At 53.2% G+C, this 24803-nt stretch overlaps 2 protein-coding genes across 2 annotated transcripts in view; one reads left to right on the forward strand and one right to left on the reverse strand.

The window, feature by feature from the left end:
- The window catches only part of LOC142905697 (fibrillin-2-like), a 38634-nt gene extending 34246 nt beyond the window's left edge, over positions 1-4388 (reverse strand). The window contains exon 1 of the mRNA XM_076052692.1: positions 4311-4388. The gene's annotated coding sequence lies outside the window, so the exon portion shown is untranslated. The remainder of the gene's footprint in view (positions 1-4310) is intronic.
- LOC116954924 (fibrillin-2-like) overlaps positions 1-24803 on the forward strand; it is a 516076-nt gene that overhangs the window by 222246 nt on the left and 269027 nt on the right. The gene's annotated exons all lie outside the window — the stretch shown is intronic.

Genomic DNA, 24803 nt, shown 5'->3' on the forward strand with positions numbered 1-24803 from the left:
ATCATCACCACCATTATCATCATCACCATTATCATCACCATCATCACCATTATCATCATCACCATCATCATCACCATCATCACCATTATCATCACCATCATTACCATCATCATCACCACCACCATCATCATCATCACCATTATCATCACCATCATCACCATTATCATCATCACCACCATCATCATCACTATCATCACCATTATCATCACCATTATCATCATCATCACCATTATCATCACCATCATCACCATTATCATCATCACCACCATCATCATCACTATCATCACCATTATCATCACCATTATCATCATCATCACCATTATCATCACCATCATCACCATTATCATCATCATCACCACCATCATCATCACTATCATCATCACCATCATCATCATTATCATCATCATCGTCACCATTATCATCACCGTTATCATCACCATCATTACCACCATCATCATCACCATTATCATCACCATTATCATCACCATCATTACCATCATCACCACCATCATCATCATCACCATTATCATCACCATCATTACCATAATCATCACCACCATCATCATCATCACTATCATCATCACCATCATCATCGCCATCAACACATTTATATTTTAAGAAAAGCCACTGGGGAGACAAAAGCGGCCGGGCGTGGTTCTGACCCACCCCTACCCCCTCGTGTGCCACTGCGCCGGCCTTCGCAGGTGCTGCTGCTCGCTAACAACAACAACAGCGCCTGCCCCCAGCAGTCTGTGCAGGGCTACACACACCGTGGGCGTGGTGGTGGGCGTGGTGGTGGGCGTGGTGGTGGGCGTGGTGGTGGGAGGGGCGTGGTCTTTGTGTCCTTTGTTCTTTGTGCACGTGGGAGCGCGTGTCACGTGAGCGACGCGTGATCTCTGTACAAGGAGACGCCCAGGTGGCTGTCGTTGGCCTGCCCTCTGATCTCACGGGGCTAGGGGGAGGGGGTAGGGGTGTGTGTGTGTGTGACGTCACAGACGGAGCGAGGTGGGTGGGGGGTGTGACGTCACAGACGGAGCGAGGTGGGTGGAGGTGTGACGTCACAGACGGAGCGAGGTGGGTGGGGGTGTATCTACGTGACTTTACCGAAAGACCCAAAGAATATAAAACTATTTGAGGTTGGGTTTGATCTCTTTGTGAGATCCGCGCTCAGTGAGGGAGGCAGCCTTCTCCACTCCCTTTCCCCCACGACCGCCGCCGACGCTGTCCGCCGAGCTGCCGCGGGGTGCTAGGAGATGTTAACTACCTCGCCTGGTGCACAGGAGGTCGTGGGTTCGATGCCGACCCTGATGTGTGCTGTATATTTAGAGTTTGCGTGTCTCTCATCATCATCATCATCACGGTGGCTAGGGAGATGTTAACTACCTCGCCTGGTACGCAGGAGTTCGTGGGCTCGATGCCGACCCTGACGCCTGCTGCTGCTGCTGTAGATTTGGAGTTTGCGGTGTCTCTCTCTCCCAGTGGTCGCGTGGATTTCTCTCCGGGCCCTCCGGTTTTCCGACTCCACATTTAGAACCGACATCACCACGCGTTTAGAGTATTTGACTGCTATCAATTTCCACGTGATTACGATAAGCCCACTGCGTTGAGAGGTCATTTAGAAACGTGCGTTTAGAGCATTTGGCTGCTATGATTGCCCCCGCGACGATGAGCCACTACACGCGCAGCCATCACGCGTGACGGCCACGTCTCTTCTGAAAAATAATAACAGCCGCCTGGCCCAGCGGGGCCTTACCCGGTCAAGTAAAACAAAAACCAAAAAATCAGAAGAATAGTCTGAAACAATAATCAGTGGGGTAAAGTGTGGGTGCTGCCACCTCTTTCCCACAAAGACATCTTTGCCCGCCACGCGTAAGAGTGGGCCAAAAAAATAAACCTCCGCTTCGAGTCGCTTCCAAATCGCCCTCGAGTGAAGTTTCTTCTGTGAGGAGTGGCCGCGCTGAGCCAAGCCGTGGGCAAGGGTCCTGCGCCCCTACCCTTTGCGCGTTTGCACCCGTACATCGCATCACTTCCTCTCCTTCTTTGGTTCTTTCGGTGAGGTCACCACGTAGAATGAGAATGAAATAATAAAATAAAACAATGAAATTCTCACGGCGTTTCTTTCGGCCACAACACAAGCGGCCTTCTTCAGGTGAAGGAACAAAACAAAACTAATTCCTTCACCTGAAGAAGGCCGCTTGTGTTGTGGCCCAAACGTCGTGGGGATTTTATTATTTATTATTTCATTCTCATTCTTACGTGGTGACTTTACCGAAAGAACCAAAGAAGATGAATCCTTGCAGTCACGAAAGCTTTAAATCGAAACACTTCCTCTCCGCTCAACCCTACCCGTAGGCCACACGGAGCTGCTCTGGTTTCCGAACCGAGCATCTCCAGACCAGTTTGGGCTGGGCTGGGGTTGGGGGTGGGGGTGACACGTGCGTGCCTACAAATGTGCCAAACGGATTTCTTTTCATCATCATCATCATCCTCATCTTCTTCTTCTAAATGTTCAAAGTTGATCTTGATTCCAGAAGTTGGGCTGCAGTGTCCTTCTGCCTGACGACGTATCGCCTGCGTTGCGATCGAAACGTCGCGATTTATCGTCAGCTCATTTCTACCCACGTGACTTTACCCAAAGAACCAGAGAGTATGCTCAAAGTTGACTTCAAAGGTAAGGGCTCTTAATCACGATCGCAAAGCCAAGCCCCCCCCCCCCCCATCACGAACCAGTGCAGGAAACGGCGCCCGAGGAATAATCCCTGTCATCTCCCGCAGAATAAACTTCGCGCGGAGCGAGATGGTAATTCTCAACCGCTCGGGCGGTCCCCATCCACGATTTAAACCACGTTTTAAAAACAAAAAAACGGCGCTTTTGTATTTTGCCAGGTAAGGGGGACCCCCCCCCCCCCCGAGCTGACGTGCCGCTTTTACTCAGAAGCGACCCAGCCACACAACGAGAGCTCGACAAAGCGGGCTCAACGTCGTCATCGTCGTCATCGTCATCAACGTCATCAATTTCGTCATCGTCGTCATCGTCGTCATCGTCGTCATCGTCATCAACGTCATCAATTTCGTCATCGTCGTCATCGTCGTCATCGTCGTCATCGTCATCAACGTCATCAATTTCGTCATCGTCGTCATCGTCGTCAACGTCGTCATCGTCATCAACGTCGTCAACGTCGTCATCGTCGTCAACGTCGTCATCGTCATCAACGTCGTCAACGTCGTCATCGTCGTCAACGTCGTCATCGTCGTCATCGTCGTCAACGTCATCAACGTCGTCGTCATCGTCGTCAACGTCATCATCGTCGTCATTGTCGTCGCGTCGTCAACATCGTCATCGTCGTCATCGTCGTCATCATCGTCATCATCGTCAACGTCGTCATCGTCGTCATCGTCGTCATCGTCATCACTTTCATCATCGTCGTCATCGTCGTCAACGTCTTCATCGTCGTCATCGTCGTCATCATCGTCAACGTCGTCATCGTCGTCAACGTCGTCGTCATCGTCGTCATCGTCGTCATCGTCGTCAACGTCGTCAACGTCGTCATCGTCGTCATCGTCGTCAACGTCGTCAACGTCGTCGTCATCGTCGTCAACGTCGTCATCGTCGTCATCGTCGTCAACGTCGTCAACGTCGTCGTCATCGTCGTCAACGTCGTCATCGTCGTCATCGTCGTCAACGTCATCAACGTCGTCGTCATCGTCGTCATCGTCGTCATCGTCGTCATCGTCGTCATCGTCGTCGCGTGGAAATACAAATCGTCCAAATGCTCTCAACGCGGTGACGTTGATTGTAAATGTGGAGGGAAAAACCGGAGGATCCGGAGAAAAATCCATGCGACCACGGGGAGAGAGAGAGAGAGACACCGAGACTCCAAATATACAGCAGCAGCAACAGGGATCATCAGGGTCGGGATCGAACCCACGACCGCCTGTGTACCAGGCGAGGTAGTTAACATCTCCCTAGCCACCGTGATGATGATGAGAGAGAGACACCGCAAACTCCAAATATACAGCAGGCAATCGTCAGGGTTGAGATTCGAACCCACCACCTCCTGTGTACCAGGCGAGGTAGTTAACATCTCCTAGCCACCCGTGATGACGATGAGAGAGGGAGACGCAGAATCCAAATACGTAGCAGCAGGCGTCGTCAGGGTCGGGATCGAACGCACGACCTCCTGTGTACCAGGCAAGGTAGTCAACATCTCATAGCCACCGTGGTGCAAACGTCTCTCTGTCTCGCGGGTGGATACGCGGGGAGGGAGGGGGGTGGTGAGTGGTGGGCCGCGTGGACCCGCAGAACTTACGCACGATGCACTGGTTCCCTCCCGCGAGAGTCTTCCAGCCTGGGCAGCAGTAGGAGTTGAACCGAGACCCGCACACGTTGGGGCTGCGGGCGACAACGAAAGCGATGTTTCTGATTAATGGCGACGTGCGACGCGTGACGTGCTTGTGTGTGTTTGTGTGTTTGTGTGTGTTTGTGTGTGGCTGTGTGTGTGTTTGTGTGTATTTGTGTGTGTTTGTGTGTGTGTTTGTGTGTGTTTGTGTGTGTGTGTTTGTGTGTGTCTTTGTGTGTGTGTGTTTGTGTGTGTCTTTGTGTGTTTGTGTGTGTGTGTTTGTGTGTGTGTGTGTTTGTGTGTTTGTGTGTGTGGGTTTGTTTGTTGTTGTTTGTTGTTTTGTGTTTGTGTGTGTGTGTGTTTGTGTGTTAGTATGTTGAACTTCTTTGGCACCGTACGTAGCCGACGTCGCTAATGGGAGGTGCAGGGCAGCGATGACGCGACACCACCCACCGAACCACTGACCCACCGACCGGCCGACCGACCTTTCGTTTGTCAAGCGATTCCGGCGACGCGCGACGGCTCCAACGCGGGTCCCGAACTCCGACGATCCGTCACGGCGGAGGAGCGCCCCACAATCCCCGCCACGTGCCACGGGGCAACCTCTCACCCCGCCACGTGCCACGTGGCAACCCCTCACCCCCACCGCGTGTCACGTGGGAACCCCTCACCCCACCACGTGGCAACCTCTCACCCCACCACGTGCCACGGGGAAACCCCTCACTCCCACCGCGTGTCACGTGGCAACCCCTCACTCCCACCGCGTGTCACGTGGCAACCCCTCACCCCGCCACGTGCCACGTGGCAACCCCTCACCCCCACCGCGTGCCACGTGCCAACCCCTCACTCCCACCGCGTGTCACGTGGCAACCCCTCACCTCCACCGCGTGCCGCGTGGCAACCCCTCACCCCGCCACGTGGCAACCCCTCACTCCCACCGCGTGTCACGTGGCAACCCCTCACTCCCACCGCGTGGCAACCCCTCACTCCCACCGCGTGCCACGGGGCAACCCCTCACTCCCACCGCGTGGTAACCCCTCACTCCCACCGAGTGCCACGGGGCAACCCCTCACTCCCACCGCGTGGCAACCCCTCACCCCCACCGCGTGTCACGTGCCAACCCCTCACTCCCACCGCGTGCCACGTGGCAACCCCTCACTCCCACCGCGTGCCAACCCCTCACTCCCACCGCGTGCCACGTGCCAACCCCTCACTCCCACCGCGTGCCACGTGGCGGGCGGCTACGGCCGGCGGCCCTACGAAGACGGCCGCCCGGAGCAACGCGGCGCTCTGGGAAGCGCCTTGCCGCAGGGACTCAGCAGAGACACCGCCACAGCAGACATCCACCACCCGCCTCTCGCGTGCGCGCGGGGAGCGGCGGCGCAGCGGTCAGCGCGCCGCGCCGCTCGGCGCCGGCGACCCGAGTTCGACTCCCGCTCATGACGGGTCGCGGCGAACGAATCTATCTTTGGGCCATCGAACGAGGACGGCGGCCACCGGCGGAGAGGCGCGGCGCTTTCGGGCGCGCTTGCGCGGCCGTCTGGAACGCTCTTCCGATGTTAGGAAGCCGCTGAGAGCTATGACGCACCCTTAAATAATCATCATCTCGATTGTCAAGCTCGTTTTTGTCGAGATGCTTTTATGTGCCGAGTTTGTTATCCACCCCACCGCACCTCCGATTAGCACGGTTAGTAACGTAGCACTACACCTATCACTATCACTACGCCTACCCATTTCACTACCCCTACCCCTATCACTACCCCTATCACTATCACTACCCCTATCACTACCCCTATCACTATCACTACCCCTATCACTATCACTACCCCTATCACTACCCCTATCACTATCACTACGCCTACCCCTATCACTACCCCTACCCCTATCACTACCCCTATCACTATCACTACCCCTATCACTATCACTTCCCCTACCCCTATCACTACCCCAACCCCTATCACTACCCCTATCACTATCACTACGCCTACCCCTATCACTACCCCTATCACTACCCCTATCACTTCCCCTACCCCTATCACTAGCCAAACCCCTATCACTACCCCTATCACTATCACTACGCCTACCCCTTTCACTACCCCTACCCCTATCACTACCCCTATCACTACCCCAACCCCTATCACTACCCCTATCACTTCCCCTACCCCTATCACTACCCCTACCCCTTTCACCACCCATAACCCTATCACTACCCCAGCCCCTATCACTACCCCAACCCCTATCACTACCCCTATCACTTCCCCTACCCCTATCACTAGCCCAACCCCTATCACTACCCCTATCACTAGCCCAACCCCTATCACTACCCCTACCCCTTTCACCACCCATAACCCTATCACTACCCCAACCCCTATCACTTCCCCAACCCCTACCACTACCCCTATCACTACCCCTACTGCTATCACTACCCCTACCTGCTGTAACTACCGCTATCACTACCCCTATCACGATGGCTGCCCCCACCCTTATCGCCACCAGCACCGCGCATTCACGTGCCAAGGTCATTCGAGTTCGAGGCTATTCAAGGTCACTTTGTTTTCACCACGTGCAACGTCGAGAGACCCGGGTAGAGTTACAAGAGTGGGTGAATGAGCGACTGGGTGAATGGGCGAGTAAGTGAATGAGTGAGCGAATGAGTGAGTGGCTGGGTAAACGATTGAGTGAGATGAGTTGAGTGAACTCAAGATCTAGGTGCGTTTTATTTAGCCAGGGTGATAATTCTAGAGACCAGGAAACGTCTCATTTACTTGAACGAGCGAGTGAGTGGATGAGCGCGTGGGCGAGTGAGCGAACGATTCAATGAGCGATTGTGTGAATGGGCGAGAATGTGCGTGAATGAGTGGTGGGAACTCTACGTTGCCACGGCGGGGCCGAGTCTATCCACAAGACAACCCACCGTTACCGATTTTATCGACCCTCGGAGGGAGGGATGATGACTGGATGATGATGACTGGTCGATGATGATGGATTTGACCTCGCTGCAGCACCGGGCCGTGCGCGTGATGACGGCGGAGGTACGCTATGTAAATGTATTTTAAAACATTTTCACTTATAATTGTATTTATTTATAACTGTTAATTTATATATTTTTTTATTTTGTCACATTTCTGCTAAAGGGCCGCGTTTGTCGGCGAGCGGCAATTGTGGGCGCGGCTTTTGTGCATTCCACGCCTCGAACGCCACCAGGGTCCTGCAGGGTGCGTGTGTTAGTGTGTGTGTGTTAGTGTGTGTGTGTTAGTGTGTGTGTTAGTGTGTGTGTGTTAGTGTGTGTGTTAGTGTGTGTGTTAGTGTGTGTGTGTTAGTGTGTGTGTGTGTTAGTGTGTGTTACTGTGTTAGTGTGTGTGTGTTAGTGTGTGTTAGTGTGTGTGTGTTAGTGTGTGTGTGTTAGTGTGTGTGTGTTAGTGTGTTAGTGTGTGTGTGTTAGTGTGTGTTAGTGTGTTAGTGTGTGTGTGTTAGTGTGTGTTAGTGTGTGTGTGTGTTAGTGTGTGTGTGTTAGTGTGTGTGAGTGTGATAGTGTGTGTGTGTGTTAGTGTGTGTGTCTTAGTGTGTTAGTGCGTGTGTGTTAGTGTGTGTGTGTTAGTGTGTGTGTGTTAGTGTGTGTGTGTGTTAGTGTGTGTGTGTTAGTGTGTGTGTTAGTGTGTTAGTGTGTGTGTGTTAGTGTGTGTGTGTTAGTGTGTTTGTGTGTTAGTGTGTCTGAGTGTGTTAGTGTGTGTGTGTTAGTGTGTGTGTTAGTGTGTGTTACTGTGTTAGTGTGTTAGTGTGTGTGTTAGTGTGTGTGTTAGTGTGTGTGTGTTAGTGTGTGTTAGTGTGTTAGTGTGTTAGTGTGTGTTAGTGTGTGTTAGTGTGTGTTACTGTGTTAGTGTGTTAGTGTGTGTGTTAGTGTGTGTGTGTTAGTGTGTGTTACTGTGTTAGTGTGTTAGTGTGTGTGTGTTAGTGTGTGTGTTAGTGTGTGTTACTGTGTTAGTGTGTGTGTGTTAGTGTGTGTTAGTGTGTGTGTGTTAGTGTGTGTGTGTTAGTGTGTGTTAGTGTGTGAGTGTGTTAGTGTGTGTGTGTTAGTGTGTGTGAGTGTGATAGTGTGTGTGTGTGTGTTAGTGTGTGTGTCTTAGTGTGTGCGTCCGGCAAAACAACCCCCTACCTCCTCGCGGTGCCGGATGGGCAACTCTGTCGTGGACAGCGCTGTGGGGGGAGATCCAATTTTGATTGGCTCCTCCCCTCATGGCATATGTATCCACCACAGGGGCTAAACGGGGGCTCTGGACGGGTGCGAGGGGCTGGTAACCCCTCCACCTTCAATTAATTACCACGAAACTACGAATTAAACTTAAATATGTAACAACTAAGCTTGTGCCGGAGGCCCCGGGGGGCCAGGCGTCTATGACGTCTCCTGGCCAAACCCCAATTGGCGGAGCCAGGAGATTGAATACCTACCCTCGGGGCTACTCCAGAAACAACGAAAAGCCACTACGGTTGGCCACGTGGAATGTTCGAACGCTCACTGCAGAGGAGAGGCTGCCACTCCTCTGTCGGGAGCTGGACCGGTACCGCCTGGATCTATGCGGCATTCAGGAGGTCCGGTGGACCGGCTCTGGCTCCTGCCACCATGAGGGGTGGACAGTCCTCTACTCGGGGCAGCAGACTGCCAAACAACAGGGTGTGGGTCTTCTTTTGAACAAAAGAATGAAGGGGGCGTGGGAGCGTGGCGGTGAGGTGTGGGAAGCTGTAAGCCCCAGGCTACTTTGGGCTCGCCTTCCCATCAACCGGAGGCGAGGAATGGTGGTCGTGGTTACTTATGCCCCCACCGAAGATGAACATCCGTGGAGGGATGCAGGCAAAGCCGATGAGTCAGATGCCTTCTATGACCTCCTGTCACAGGTGCTGGCTAAAGTGGCCCCTCGGGATAGAGTCATCATGTTGGGTGACTTCAATGCCCGAGTTGGTCATGATACTGGCACCTGGCCTGGAGTGATTGGAGGGCATGGGCCAGATCAGCTCAATAACAACGGTAGGAGGCTGCTAGATTTTTGTGCAGCCCATGGGCTTGTAATTACCAACACGCTGTTCCGGCATCGGCGCATCCACACAACATCATGGATGTATGCCGGGTCCAAGCAAGAACATCTGCTGGACTACATAGTGACGGACCAGCGAATGCGAGCCCATGTCCTTGACACCAGGACCTACCGTGGAGCTGATCTGCCCTCTGACCATCGACTAGTCATCTGTAAGATGCGCCTGCCATTCTTCCACTCCGGTGGTGGGTGTACACCCAGGACCCCATTCCAACCTAAAGTGGCCTGGTCTCAGTTATCTGATGAACGTTGCAAGCGAGAATTTCATCATCGCTTGCGGCTGGGATTGGCATCGTCCCCGACTCCTCCTGATGTCGAGGGTAAATGGGCGAGGTTTAGGACTGTGACTCATGCAGCTGCAATGGCTGCTTTGGGTACGCGGTCCAGACCTCCCCAGACACCCTGGATGACAGAGGAGTTGTTCACGATGGTTGAGAAAAAGCGACAGGCCCACTGTCATCGGCTACAGAGTCCCACGTCAGAGAATGAGGAGGCTTACCGCAGCCTTCGCTCGGAGGTTCGGAGAGCCGTGAGGCGCTGCAAGGATGGGTGGTGGTCGCGGGTTGCTGAGGAGATGGAGTCTGCCTCAGTGGCCCGTGATCACAAATCTCTATTTAACTCCATCAAAAAAGTAACCTGCAGCGCCACACCTATTACCATCATTAGGGGAAAAAACGGCGATCCAATTTCCGACCCCCAGGAACAGGTTCGCAGATTTGCTGAGCATTTCTGTGAGGTCCTGGGGGAGGGAAAATCCCTCAGCCAGGAAAACATCGTGGCACAAAGTGAGGATGACCCTGCTGAGGCTGCGGTGCCTCAAATATTGGATGAAGTCACCCCCTGTGAGTGGCTGGCTGAGGTGCCATCTGCTGAGGAAGTATTGAAGGCGATCCGGAGTCTGAGACCAGGAAAGGCAGCGGGCAGAGATGATCTTCCAAGCGAAATGCTGAGGGAGGGTGGCGTTTGTGCACAGACTGCCCTATATGACATCATAACAACAGTCTGGACCACTGGACGGGTTCCGCAGGATTGGAAGGATGCCCTGGTGGTCCCCCTTTTTAAGAAGGGGGACCGCACAGACTGTAACAACTACAGGGGCATCTCACTCCTCAGTGTGCCAGGAAAGGTCCTGGCAAGGATTATTCAGCATCGCCTTGCCAGGCACGCTGAGGAGAGGCTTGCGGAGCCCCAATGCGGTTTCAGGAAAGGGCGGTCCTGCACAGATGCCATATTTTCTGTCCGTCTGCTACAGCAGAGGTGTAGGGAATTCCAACAAGACCTACATCTCTGCTTTATTGACCTGGTCAAGGCCTATGATACCATCAGTAGGCCTGGGCTCTGGGTCGTTCTTCGTGCTTTTGGAGTACCTGACCCTCTGCTCACGATCATTAAGGAACTTCATGATGGTGAGCGGGCCCGGGTAAAACTACGTGGCCGGGAGTCAGAGCCATTCCCTGTACACCTTGGGGTGCGACAGGGATGTCCTCTGGCTCCCACATTATTTAACATCTATTTTGACCACGTAGTTCGTGAAGCCTTCAATAGCTGTACCGGGGGAATCTCCATATGGTACAGATATAATGGGAGGCTAATCGATGCCCGGGTGCGGTCAAGGGATGGCTCCCTATTGCTCAACCACGTTATGTATGCTGATGACTTGGTAATAGCTGCTCAGTCAGAGGAGGAGTTGGAGACGCTGCTGCTGAGACTGGAGCGTGCCACTAAGAGGTGGGGCCTTACCATCAGCCCCACCAAAACCAAGCACCTGCCTGGGTATTTTGTACCATCGGACACTCCACCCCCACAACTCCCAATCGGTGATGGGGCAGTTGTGGAGAGAGTGGAGAGTTTCCCATACCTGGGCAGTGTGCTTATGACTGGCACCAGTTTAACATCAGAGGTCTCACTCCGAATCAGTCGAGCGGCAATATCTTTTCATCGGTTGCGTAACGCTGTGTGGAAGCTACCTGGTCTGTCGCTCCGCACTAAGCTTCAGGTCTTCTCGGCCACGGTCATTCCCTCCCTTCTCTACGCTTGCGAAACGTGGACCCCCCTAATGGAACATCTTCGCCGGTTAGAAACATTTAGGCTGGCCTGCCTACGATCCATCCTGGGTTTAACCAGACTGGATTGTGTGAGGAGCTCACAAATCCTTGAAAGATCTGGGCAGGGTCCCATCGGTGAGCTCCTCCGGCAGGCAAGGCTGCGATGGCTGGGTCATGTAGCCCGCATGCCCAGCCACCGCATGCCGAAACAGCTTTTGTTTGGCCGGATTGAGGGGGCTAAGCGGGCGCGGCACGGGCTAGAGAAGAGATGGAGTGATGTGGTACAGGAGGACGTGGAGCTGAGTGGACTTGCCGATGACTGGTACCAGCGGTGTCAAGATCGGCCTCTGTGGAGGAGGCTCGTGAAGGATGCTACTGGGCAGTTGGAGGCAGTCGCCCTCCAACAACGGAGGGCGGAGGTGCGACGCTCACAACAGCGAGCGGAGCGCCGGGTGGCTAAAGCACAGCAGGTTGGCACAGTAGGGGGCACAGGTGGTGCATCAGCCAGTCATCTCAGTCAGTCGACCCGTGGCACCTGGGTCTGCCCCGTGACCTCCTGCCAGCGGGCGTTCGACACTTCACGTGGCCTCAGGGTGCACATAGCCTGGCACAAGCGTCGTGGTGACGTCACCGCCACTTAGTGGCGAATGGCGGTTGTTGTTGTTGTCTTAGTGTGTTAGTGCGTGTGTGTTAGTGTGTGTCTCAGGGTGTGTGTGTGTGTGTCTCAGGGTGCTGCAGGGTGTGTGTGTGTCAGTGTGTGTGTGTTAGTGGGTGTGTGTTAGTGTGTGAGTGTGTGTGTGTTAGTGTGTGTGTGTGTGTGTCAGGGTGCTGCAGGGTGTGTGTGTGTCAGTGTGTGTGTGTGTTTGTTTTTGTGTGTGTCAGTGTGTGTGTGTTAGTGTGTGTGTTAGTGTGTGTGTTAGTGTGTGTTAGTGTGTGTGTGAGTGTGTGTGAGTGTGTTAGTGTGTGTGTTAGTGTGTGTGTGTTAGTGTGTGTGTGAGTGTGTGTGAGTGTGTTAATGTGTGTGTGTGTGAGTGTGTTAGTGTTAGTGTGTGAGTGTGTGTGTGTCAGGGTGCTGCAGTGTGTGTGTGTGTTAGTGTGTGTCTCAGGGTGTGTGTGTGTGTGTGTGTTAGTGTGTTAGTGTGTGTGTCTCAGAGTGCTGCATGGTGTGTGTGTGTTAGTGTGTGTCTCAGCTCTTGAAGGACGCTATTGGGCAGTTGGAGGCAGTCGCGTTCCAACAACAACGGAGGGCGGAGTTGCGACGCTCATAACAACGATCGGAGCGCCGGGTGGCTAAAGTACAGCAGATCGGCACAGTAGGGGACACACACTAACACACACACACACACCCTGAGACACACACTAACACACACACACCCTGAGCCACACACTAACACACACACACACTAACACACACCCTGAGACACACACACTAACACACACCAACACCCTGAGCCACACACTAACACACACTAACACACACTAACACACCCTGAGACACACACTAACACACACACACTAACTCACACACCCTGAGACACACACACAAACACACACCAACACCCTGAGCCACACACTAACACACACTAACACACACTAACACACCCTGAGACACACACTAACACACACACACACTAACACACACACCCTGAGACACACACACTAACACACACCAACACCCTGAGCCACACACTAACACACACTAACACACACTAACACACCCTGAAACACACACTAACACACACACTAACACACACACCCTGAGACACACACACTCTAACACACACCAACACCCTGGACGATATTGCTCGCCAGAGCCTTCGCCTTAAATCTTTTGCCCGTCACTGGCGTTGATCAAGATCGCCTAAGCACGTGGCGGCAACGCCTCTGCGTCATCTCGGGGAACATTGGTGCCACCGGGATGGGGAGAGTGCAGGGAGGGGATTTGCAAGCTCCCGGAAAGGTTCGGCAACTTGCCCAGAGAGTTCGAGAAGGAAAGGCGGGCACCGGTGTGTGGGGGTGGGTGGTGATGGTCACACCGGGGATAAATAAACTACTTAAAAAAGTGGGGTTTTTTTTTGTTTTAAACAAAACAACGGTTTTATTTTAAAGTGCACTAAAAAAAAGTCAATACGGTAAAACACCTTGGGGATTGCGAGCATAATTCGTTCCGGAAACGTTGTGATCACGTGACGCTCGGCAGTACAAATCATCTACACGTGCTGCTACTCGTATTGCAAGACCCTCGCTGGTATATCAGTTGTGATCACGTGACGTTCGGCAGTACAAAGCGTGTACACGTGCTGCCACTCTCATTGCAAGACCCTCGCTCGTACATCAGTTGTGATCACGTGACGCTCGGCAGTACAAATCATCTACACGTGCTGCTACTCGTCTTGCAAGACCCTCGCTGGTATATCAGTTGTGATCACGTGACGCTCGGCAGTACAAAGCGTGTACACGTGCTGCCACTCGTATTGCTAAGACCCTCGCTCGTATATCAGTTGTGATCACGTGACGCTCGGCAGTACAAAGCGTCTACACGTGCTGCTACTCGTATTGCAAGACCCTCGCTCGTATATCAGTTGTGATCACGTGACGCTCGGCAGTACAAATCATCTACACGTGCTGCTACCCGTTATTGCAAGACCTCGCTGGTACATCAGTTGTGATCACGTGACGCTCGGCAGTACAAAGCGTACTACACGTGCTACCGCTAGTATTGCTAAGACCCTCGCTCGTTTATCACAATTCATATTTATTTAACATTTTTGCCCGTCTTGCAGAACACTCGCAGGCCAAGTTACTCGCAATGCCAAGGTTTTACTGTAACCCGATTGGACGGCGGGGAAGTGGACGCCATCTTGATCACGAGAGAACACGTGGCGCCTGCTTCTTGGGCGAGGCGATTCCAGAGTTCAGGGGGACCGCGGCGTTGTTGACCGAAGGCACAAACAAATATTGAATTAATCGGCCGTCCATTCGGAACGTTAATCGCTTCGAAAGAGCCAATTCATTGATTAATTGATGCCGATTTTGACACAGGCACGCACCGTCAACCGGATCCGAGCGCGTCATTGCAAATTTTGGAATTGATTGGACAACAGGAAGTAGACCCCGCTTTCCATTGGCGAGATTTGACCTCGACAAACGCCGGAGCCAAGTTGAGCAAAAACCGTCGAGGAAAGACAAAAGAGGGGGCGAGGAACGAGGTTTTCGGGGCCGCTTGGGTAGGCACTCGGAGCCGTCATCGCGGTCTTCTCGTCCCGACTCCCTTCACGGTCTTAGCGTCGGCGTCATCCTCGTTGACGGCCTGCGGTCCCTCTAAGCCACGTTGAAAGTTCGATGAACGAGTAATGTTTAAAAAAAAAAACTTTTTTTTAAGACACTTTTTTATGACATGTACTAAGTAGCGGAAGTGGCCCCGAAGCTCGCCATAACGTAAGGGGGACCCCCCCCCCCCCCGTGGGCCAATCACAGCCAACGTCAGTTGACCGTGGACAAATCATACCCAAGCCGAAACATCTAACATATAAAAAAAAATGTTAAAAAATATATAGAGATTTTTTTTAACGATAGAATATAGTATTGTCATTAGCATGACATAAGTATACCAAGTTTACAGTCGATACCACACTGGGGAGTGGGTTAAAATTTGAGGATACAACAACAGCAGCCAGAGTGAGTTAAAAGAAAGCGTGTAATAAGAACCCTCCACAGCGGTTCGAGTTTCCGAAGTCATTACATACGCGCCTCAAAAAATATAATAACCCCCCGTGTAGCCTTAACAGACTGTTGGGGCAAGTGCTGTTAGCGAGCACCTATGAAGGCCGGCACGGCACACGAGGGGGTGGGTGGCCAACACCACGCCCGGCCGCCTTTGTCTCCCCAGTGGCGATGTTTACTACACACCGCAACAGGTACTCATTTGAGGCTGAGTCGACCTAGGGGAGGCCCAGGACCGGTTCAGATAATCGTCACTGATGTTGGCCGTGAGCGGGAATCGAACCCGGGTCGCCTTGGTTTGTAGCGCAGCGCGCTAACCGCTGCACCACCGCTCCCCACGCACGCTGCTAAACGCACCGCGAACTAACCCCCCAAGAATTCCTGCATCATTACTTTTTCCCCCTCCTGATGACGACCGCTTGTGTCGCGATCGAAAACTTCGCAGCTTTTTGGTTATTTTCTTTGAACCTATCTACGTGACTTTACCGACAGGCCCAAAGACGGTGTTCTTTCAGATTTTTTTTTCCCTTCGGGCTCCGTTCAGGCGACGTGACGCCCTCCACGTACGTCGTTGGAACGGGACCGGGGGGGGAGTTGGACCGCCCGTGCTGTGGAGGACACTTCGCATGAAGGGGGAGGGGAGATCTCACGGAAATGCACCGTTATGCGAGCCCCCCGTGAGCGAATTGAATCAATGAGCAGACAATACACACGACCACCACCACCACCACCTAAGCCCCTTGACCGTCTTCAGGCCGCTCGTTGTTACGACCGAAAACGTTGTGATCTGCTGTTTCATTTTCTACCCACGTGACTTCACCGAACGAACCAAAAGAGTGTGGATCCCTGCAGTCACGCAAGCTTCGAGTCAAGAGTGAACGGACGGCCTCATTATTGTACACACGTCCCTTCGGCCGCACGGCCTTCTGGGAGGGCGTCGTCACAACGGCGTTGGCTCACCGCACGGCAACGCTCCGAACCGGTTCTCGACAATTCAGTGTCCCGCCGACGCTCGTCAGGGCTCAATGCTCGTGAACCTCCGGATGCTCCGAGGCAAAGCCCCCCCCAAAGAATACAAAGAGAGAGAGAGAGCTATATTTAGATTTCCATGGAATCGCCTTTCTCGTAACGGGTACAACGTGGCCACGCAGAGCCAAAGGACACTGCCAGGCGGTGACAGAACACCCGGCGACACCGACCACACATTCCACTCGACGTGATTAGTGACAGCTCAAGGGAGCTCGCGCTGGTGGTGGGGGGAGCGGTGGCGCAGCGGTTAGCGCGCGGCGCTACGAACCCGGTCGAGCCGAGTTCGATTGCCCGCCGCCACCGCCAGTGGCGATCACCTGAACCGGCCCTGGGCCTCCCCTAGGTCGACTCGGCCTCAAATGAGTACCTGGTGCCGTGTGTAAACGTCGCCACTTGGCGGGGGGGGGGGGGAGGGGGAGACAAAGGCGGCCCGGGCGTGGGTGCCGGCCACCCCCACCCCCTCGTGTGCCACGATGCCGGCCTTCACAGGGTGCTGCTGCTCGCTGCTCGCTGCTAACGGCACTTGCCCCAACAGTCTGCTAAGGCTACATGGGGGGGGGGGGGATCTGTGTCTTGTCTTTGCGCGCACGCGCACGCACGGCAGGGGTCACGGCAGGGGTCACGGCAGGGGTCACGGCAGGGGTCACGCACACCGCACGACGGGAAGCCGCCTCGTCCGACGGCAGCGGCGGAGGCGCGCCGGACACGTGACCCGGAGCGGCTCAGTTCGACTCCCAACGATGGGGGAAGATGTCCCGCTCAATCCGTCCCCCCACTGGCGATCACCGTGGAGAACTGTGGCGACACGACCGCCCGCCCGCCCGCCCGCACCCGACGATAGCTGGCGCCAAACTGTGCCACGCGCCATCCCGCATGGCCTTGCGGAGTTTTTGTTGTTAGAAGTGCGTTTTTATTTTTGTATTTTTGACAGGTAAGGCCCCCACTGAGCTCTGCGGCTCGTGTTTGAGGCGCGACCTTGGATATAACGCAAACGACGGCTCTATGAAATGTGGCTTTATCATCATCATCATCATCCCGTGGACACCCATGGCAGTCAAATACTCTAAATGCACGTTTCTAAATGCTCACTCGATGAAGTGGGCTCGCCATCATCATCATCATCTTTGCGTGGACATTCATGGCAGCCAGATTCTGTCTCAACGCGTGGTGACGTTGATTCTGGATGTGGAGGGAAGAATCGGGAGGACCCCGGAGAAAAATCCACGCGACCACGGCGAGAGAAAAAGAGAGAGAGAGAGACCGCAAACTCCAAATCTACAGCAGCAGGCGTCAGGGTCGGGCTCGAACCCACGACCTCCTGTGTACCAGGCGAGGTAGTTAACATCTCCTCGCCACCGTGATGATGATGATGATGAGAGAGAGACACCGCAAATTCCAAATATACAGCAGCAGGCGTCAGGGTCGGGATTGAACTCACGACCTCCTGCATACCAGGTGAGGTAGTTAACATTTCATAGCCACTGTGATGATGATGAGAGAGAGAGACACACGCAAACTCCAAATATACACCAGCAGGCGTCAGGGACGGGATCGAACCCACGACCTCCTGTGTACCAGGCGAGGTAGTTAACATCTCCTCGCCACCGTGATGATGATGATGAGAGAGAGACACCGCAAATTCCAAATATACAGCAGCAGCAGCAGGCGTCAGGGTCGGGCTCGAACCCACAACCTCCTGTGTACCAGGCGAGGTAATTAACATCTCATCGCCACCGGTGGCCACAGCATTACGTGTGTTGAACTTCTTTCGCACCGTACGTAGCCAACCGCGCAAGTCTGAGAAGGAACAGGGTCACTGGGACTCGAGTTGGCGGCGGCCAGGAGGAGGTGACGTTGATGAGGAGGTGACATTGATGAGAAGGTGACGTTGATGAGGTGGCGTTGATGAGGAGGTTCGCTCAGAGGTGACGTTGTTGATGAGGGGGTGACGTTGATGAGGAGGTGGCGTAGAGGTGACGTTGTTGATGAGGGGGTGACGTTGATGAGGAGGTGACATTGATGAGAAGGTGGCGTTGATGAGGTGGCGTTGATGAGGAGGTTCGCTCAGAGGTGACGTTGATGAGGGGGTGACGTTGATGAGGAGGTGGCGTAGAGGTGACGTTGTTGATTAGCGGGTGACGTTAATGAGGAGGTGGCGTTGAGGAGGAGGTGGCGTAGAGGTGACGTTGTTGATGAGGGGGTGACGTTGATGAGGAGGTGGCGTAGAGGTGACGTTGTTGATGAGCGGGTGACGTTGATGAGGAGGTGACGACGTTGATGAGGAGGTGGCGTTGAGGAGGAGGTGGCGTAGAGGTGACGTTGTTGATTAGCGGGTGACGTTGTTGATGAGGTGACGAGGTGTCAACTCCCCAGTTTCCACATGGCACATGAGGTCCACTGGTTCTCAAAGGGGCATCATCACAATCTCGCTCGTGAATACATTCCACCCAGAGCAGCAGCCTCCACAACAACATCGGCCGGCCTCCGCAAAGGCGGGGAAGAAAAATAATCGTGAGAGAAAAAAATAAATATACACATACGTAATGCAATGAAATGGAATAGATATTAACAATAAAAAAAATAACGTTTCTTAAAATAAATCCACGGGAGACGCAACTGGTGGGGGTGGGGAGATTGTTGAACATTGAGGCGACGTTGTTGATGAGGGGGGTGACGGTGATGAGCAGGTGACATTGATGAGTCACGTAGTCACTTTAAGATGTTTTTATTGTTCGTGTTTTTGTTTGTTTTGTTTGTTGCGGTTGCACCCGATTCAAGAGCCGAATGGCTCACGGGGCTATACCCGAAAATAAATGGAATCTATGGAAAATAAATGGAATCTATGGACGACGCTAATGTGGGGCTGTGAGCCGTCGTGGCACTGCCGACGGGCTCGGTTTTGAATCTCTCGTGAGACCACGGTGGCCGAGAGGTGTTATTTTATTTTATTTTCTTGGTGTCTTTGTCCACGCGGTGCGCGTCTTTGCGCGTCCACTTTGGGAATCGCGGATGGCGTGGGTTTACACGGCCGTGACGCGAATGGACAACCGCGTTCCCACGGAGCTGAGTGTTAACGCTGGTGGGCGTGTTCCCATTAGCGAGAGAGAGAGAGGCAGTCAGACCCCGTGTGAGTCGCTACGTGTGGCTCTGTGTTTGAATAATGGCTCTCGGTGTGAGTCTATGGGTCTCGGTGTGAGTCTATGGGTCTCGGCGTGAGTCTGTGGGTCTCGGCGTGAGTCTATGGGTCTCAGTGTGAGTCTATGGGTCTCGGTGTGAGTCTATGGGTCTCGGTGTGAGTATGTGGGTCTCGGTGTGAGTCTGTGGGTCTCAGTGTGAGTCTATGGGTCTCGGCGTGAGTCTATGGGTCTCGGTGTGAGTCTATAGGTCTCGGCGTGAGTCTATGGGTCTCGGTGTGAGTATGTGGGTCTCGGTGTGAGTCTGTGGGTCTCAGTGTGAGTCTATGGGTCTCGGCGTGAGTCTATGGGTCTCGGTGTGAGTCTATAGGTCTCGGCGTGAGTCTATGGGTCTCGGTGTGAGTATGTGGGTCTCGGTGTGAGTCTGTGGGTCTCAGTGTGAGTCTATGGGTCTCGGCGTGAGTCTATGGGTCTCGGTGTGAGTATGTGGGTCTCAGCGTGAGTCTGTGGGTCTCGGTGTGAGTATGTGGGTCTCGGCGTGAGTCTATGGGTCTCGGTGTGAGTATGTGGGTCTCGGTGTGAGTCTGTGGGTCTCAGTGTGAGTCTATGGGTCTCGGCGTGAGTCTATGGGTCTCGGTGTGAGTCTATAGGTCTCGGCGTGAGTCTATGGGTCTCGGTGTGAGTATGTGGGTCTCGGTGTGAGTCTGTGGGTCTCGGCGTGAGTCTATGGGTCTCGGCGTGAGTCTGTGGGTCTCTGTGTGAGTCTATGGGTCTCGGTGTGAGTCTATGGGTCTCGGTGTGACTATGTGGGTCTTGGTGTGAGTCTATGGCTGTCAGTGTGAGTCAATGGTCTCTTTGTTAATCTATGGGTCTCATTGTGAGTCTATGGGTCTCATTGTGAGTCTATGGGTCTCATTGTGAGTCTATGGGTCTCGGTGTGAGTCTATAGGTCTCAGCGTGAGTCTATAGGTCTCAGTGTGAGTCTATGGGTCTCGGTGTGAGTATGTGGGTCTCAGCGTGAGTCTATGGGTCTCGGTGTGAGTCTGTGGGTCTCGGTGTGAGTCTGTGGGTCTCTGTGTGAGTCTATGGGTCTCAGCGTGAGTCTATGGGTCTCGGTGTGAGTCTGTGGTCTCGGTGTGAGTCTGTGGGTCTCTGTGTGAGTCTATGGGTCTCAGCGTGAGTCTATGGTGCTCGGTGTGAGTCTATAGGTCTCAGCGTGAGTCTATGGGTCTCTACGTGAGTCTATGGGTCTATGCGTAAGTCTATGACTCTCTACGTGAGTCTATGGGTCTCTACGTGAGTCTATGGGTCTCAGCGTGAGTCTGTGGGCCTCGGTGTGAGTCTATAGGTCTCAGTGTGAGTCTATGGGTCTCGGTGTGAGTCTATAGGTCTCGGTGTGAGTCTATAGGTCTCGGTATGAGTCTCTGGGTCTCAGCGTGATTCTTTGGGCCTCAGTGTGAAGATATGGGTCGATGCGAGTCTGTGGGTCTCTGTGTGAGTGTATGGGTCTCAATGCGAATCGATTGGTCTCTACGTGAGTCTACTGAATTCTATACCAGTTTATTGGTCTCTGAGTAATGTGTATGTGTCTCTATGTTGGACTATTGGTATCTATGCGAGTCTGTGGGCTCTGCGAGTACTGTATATGGGTCTCTATATGAGTCTCTGTGTCTCTGCGTGGATCTAGGGTTTATTATCTCGGTTAACGGGTCTCTATGTAAGCGTACGGCTCCCTAAACGAGTCTATGGGTCTCTGTGTGAGTTTATAGTTCTCTGTGCGAGTCTACAGCTCTCTTTGGGGTGGGTGGGTGGGTCTCAGTGTGAATCTATGGGTCTCTATGCGAGTCTGTGGGTCTCTGTGTGAGTCTATGGGTCTCCGTGTGAGTCTATGGGTCTCAGTGTGAGTATGGGTCTCCGTGTGCATCTATTGCTCACTATCTGAGCCAATGGGTCTCTGTATGGGTCTACGGATCTCTATGCGAGTCTATTGGTCTCTGTGAGTAATGTGTCCGTGTCTCTATGTGTGACTACTGGTCTCTATACCAGTCTATTAGTCTCTGTGAGTAATGTGTCCGTGTCTCTATGTGTGACTATAGGTCTCTATACCAGTCTATTGGTCTCTGTGAGTAACGTGTCCGTGTCTCTATGTGTGTCTATTGGTCTCTGTGAGTAATGTGTCCGTGTCTCTATGTGTGACTACTGGTCTCTATGCCAGTCTGTTGGTCTCTGTGAGTAATGTGTCCGTGTCTCTATGTGTGACTACTGGTCTCTATGTGTGTCTATTGGTCTCTGTGAGTAACGTGTCCGTGTCTCTATGTGTGACTACTGGTCTCTATGCCAGTCTGTTGGTCTCTGTGAGTAACGTGTCCGTGTCTCTATGTGTGACTACTGGTCTCTATGTGTGTCTATTGGTCTCTGTGAGTAATGTGTCCGTGTCTCTATGTGTGACTACTGGTCTCTATGCCAGTCTGTTGGTCTCTGTGAGTAATGTGTCCGTGTCTCTACGTGTGACTATAGGTCTCTATACCAGTCTATTGGTCTCTGTGAGTAATGTGTCCGTGTCTCTATGTGTGACTACTGGTCTCTATGTGAGTCTATTGGTCTCTGTGAGTAATGTGTCCGTGTCTCTATGTGTGACTACTGGTCTCTATGCGCGACTATTGGTCTCTATGCCAGTCCATTGGTCTCTGTGAGTAATGTGTCCGTGTCTCTATGTGTGACTACTGGTCTCTATGCCAGTCTGTTGGTCTCTGTGAGTAATGTGTCCGTGTCTCTACGTGTGACTATAGGTTTCTATACCAGTCTATTGGTCTCTGTGAGTAATGTGTCCGTGTCTCTACCTGTGACTATTGGTCTCTATGCGAGTCTATTGATCGCTGTGAGTAATGTGCCCGTGTCTCTATGTGAGTCTCTGGGTCTCTGTGCGGGTCTCCGGTTCCATATCTCAGTTAAAGGGTCTCTACGTGAGCGTACGTCCCCCCGATTATGAGTCTATGGGTCTCTGTGTGAGTTTATAGTTCTCCGTGCGAGTCAACGACTCACTTCGGTGGGGGTTGGAGGGGGGGGGTTGTAAGAGCATCATCCAGCAGTGGAGCGATGGTGCCTGCCCATCACCGGACAACGGAGGGGCCACGTGTTACGAGGTTCAATTTTTCTCCCCGTCAGCACCTTTTTAGGAGAGGAAGCACAGCCAGAAGGCTTGACGTGGGGGGATGCGTGAATCATCAAAACTAGCGAGGAGGAGCGATGCTGAGAGATCGTGCGCACACTCCTTGCACGCTCTCACTAACCACGGCAAAAAGTCCCCTCCACAATTTGTTTGTTTGCGTTCGTGTGTGTCTGTGTGTGTTTATCTGTGTGTGTGTGTTTGTGTGTGTTTGTGTGTTTATGTGTGTGTCTGTTGGTGTGTGTGTCTGTTGGTGTGTGTGTCTGTTTATGTGTGTGTCTGTGTGTGTCTGTTTATGTGTGTGTCTGTTGGTGTGTGTGTCTGTTTATGTGTGTGTCTGTTTATGTGTGTGTCTGTTTATGCGTGTTTCTGTTTATGTGTGTGTCTGTTTATGCGTGTTTCTGTTTGGGTGTCTGTCTGTGGGTGTGTGTGTCTGTTTATGCGTGTGTATGTTTATGTGTGTGTCTGTCTGTTGGTGTGTGTGTGTCTGTTTGTGCATGTGTCTGTTTGTGTGTGTCTGTTGGTGTGTGTGTTTATGCGTGTTTCTGTTTATGTGTGTGTGTATGCGTGTTTCTGTTTGGGTGTCTGTCTGTTGGTGTGTGTGTCTGTTTGTGTGTGTGTCTGTTGGTGTGTGTGTGTCTGTGTGTCTGTTTATGCGTTTTTCTGTTTATGCGTGTTTCTGTTTGTGTCTGTTTATGTGTGTCTGTGTGTGTGTCTGTTTATGCGTGTGTCTGTTTATGCGTGTGTCTGTTTATGCGTGTGTCTGTTTGGGTGTGTGTCTATTTATGCGTGTGTCTGTGTGTGTCTGTGTGTGTGTCTGTTTATGCGTGTGTCTGTTTGGGTGTCTGTTGGTGTGTGTGTGTCTGTTCATGTGTGTCTGTTTGGGTGTTTGTGTGTGTGTGTCTGTTTACGTGTGTCTGTTTCGGTGTGTTTCTGTGTGTGTCTGTGTGTGACTGTGTGTGCCTGTGTGTGGTGGGGAGCGGTAGTGTAGTTGTTAGCGCGCTGCGCTATGAAACTGGCGACCCGGGTTCGATTCCCGCTCACGGCCAACACCAGTGACGATTATCTGAACCGGTCCCGGGCCTCCCCTAGGTCGACTCAGCCTCAAATGAGTACCTGATGCGGTGTGTAAACATCGCGACTAGGGAGACAAAGGCGGTCGGGCGTGGTGCTGGCCACCCACCCCCTCGTGTATCGTTCCGGCCTTCATAGGTGCTCGCTAACAGCACTTGCCCCTACAGTCTGTTAAGGCTATATGGGGGATCTTTGTGTCTGCGTGTGTCTGCGTGTGTCTGCGTGTGTCTGCGTGTGTCTGCGTGTGTCTGCGTGTGTCTGTGTGTGTCTGCTGCTGAGACTGGAGCGTGCCACTAAGAGGTGGGGCCTTACCATCAGCCCCACCAAAACTAAGCACCTGCCTGGGTATTTTGTACCATCGGACACTCCACCCCCACAACTCCCAATCGGTGATGGGGCAGTTGTGGAGAGAGTGGAGAGTTTCCCATACCTGGGCAGTGTGCTTATGACTGGCTCCAGTTTAACAGCAGAGGTCTCACTCCGAATCAGTCGAGCGGCAATATCTTTTCATCGGTTGCGTAACACTGTGTGGAAGCTACCTGGTCTGTCGCTCCGCACTAAGCTTCAGGTCTTCTCGGCCACGGTCATTCCCTCCCTTCTCTACGCTTGCGAAACGTGGACCCCCCTAATGGAACATCTTCGCCGGTTAGAAACATTTAGGCTGGCCTGCCTACGATCCATCCTGGGTTTAACCAGACTGGATTGTGTGAGGAGCTCACAAATCCTTGAAAGATCTGGGCAGGGTCCCATCGGTGAGCTCCTCCGGCAGGCAAGGCTGCGATGGCTGGGTCATGTAGCCCGCATGCCCAGCCAACGCATGCCGAAACAGCTTTTGTTTGGCCGGATTGAGGGGGCTAAGCGGGCGCGGCACGGGCTAGAGAAGAGATGGAGTGATGTGGTACAGGAGGACGTGGAGCTGAGTGGACTTGCCGATGACTGGTACCAGCGGTGTCAAGATCGGCCTCTGTGGAGGAGGCTCGTGAAGGATGCTACTGGGCAGTTGGAGGCAGTCGCCCTCCAACAACAACGGAGGGCGGAGGAGCGACGCTCACAACAGCGAGCGGAGCGCCGGGTGGCTAAAGCACAGCAGGTTGGCACAGTAGGGGGCACAGGTGGTGCATCAGCCAGTCATCTCAGTCAGTCGACCCGTGGCACCTGGGTCTGCCCCGTGACCACCTGCCAGCGGGCGTTCGACACTTCACGTG

Source organism: Petromyzon marinus, chromosome 57 (assembly GCF_048934315.1).
Source record: "Petromyzon marinus isolate PM22_M1 ecotype Great Lakes invasive population chromosome 57, UKy_Petmar_22M1.pri1.0, whole genome shotgun sequence".
Lineage (NCBI taxonomy): Eukaryota > Metazoa > Chordata > Hyperoartia > Petromyzontiformes > Petromyzontidae > Petromyzon > Petromyzon marinus.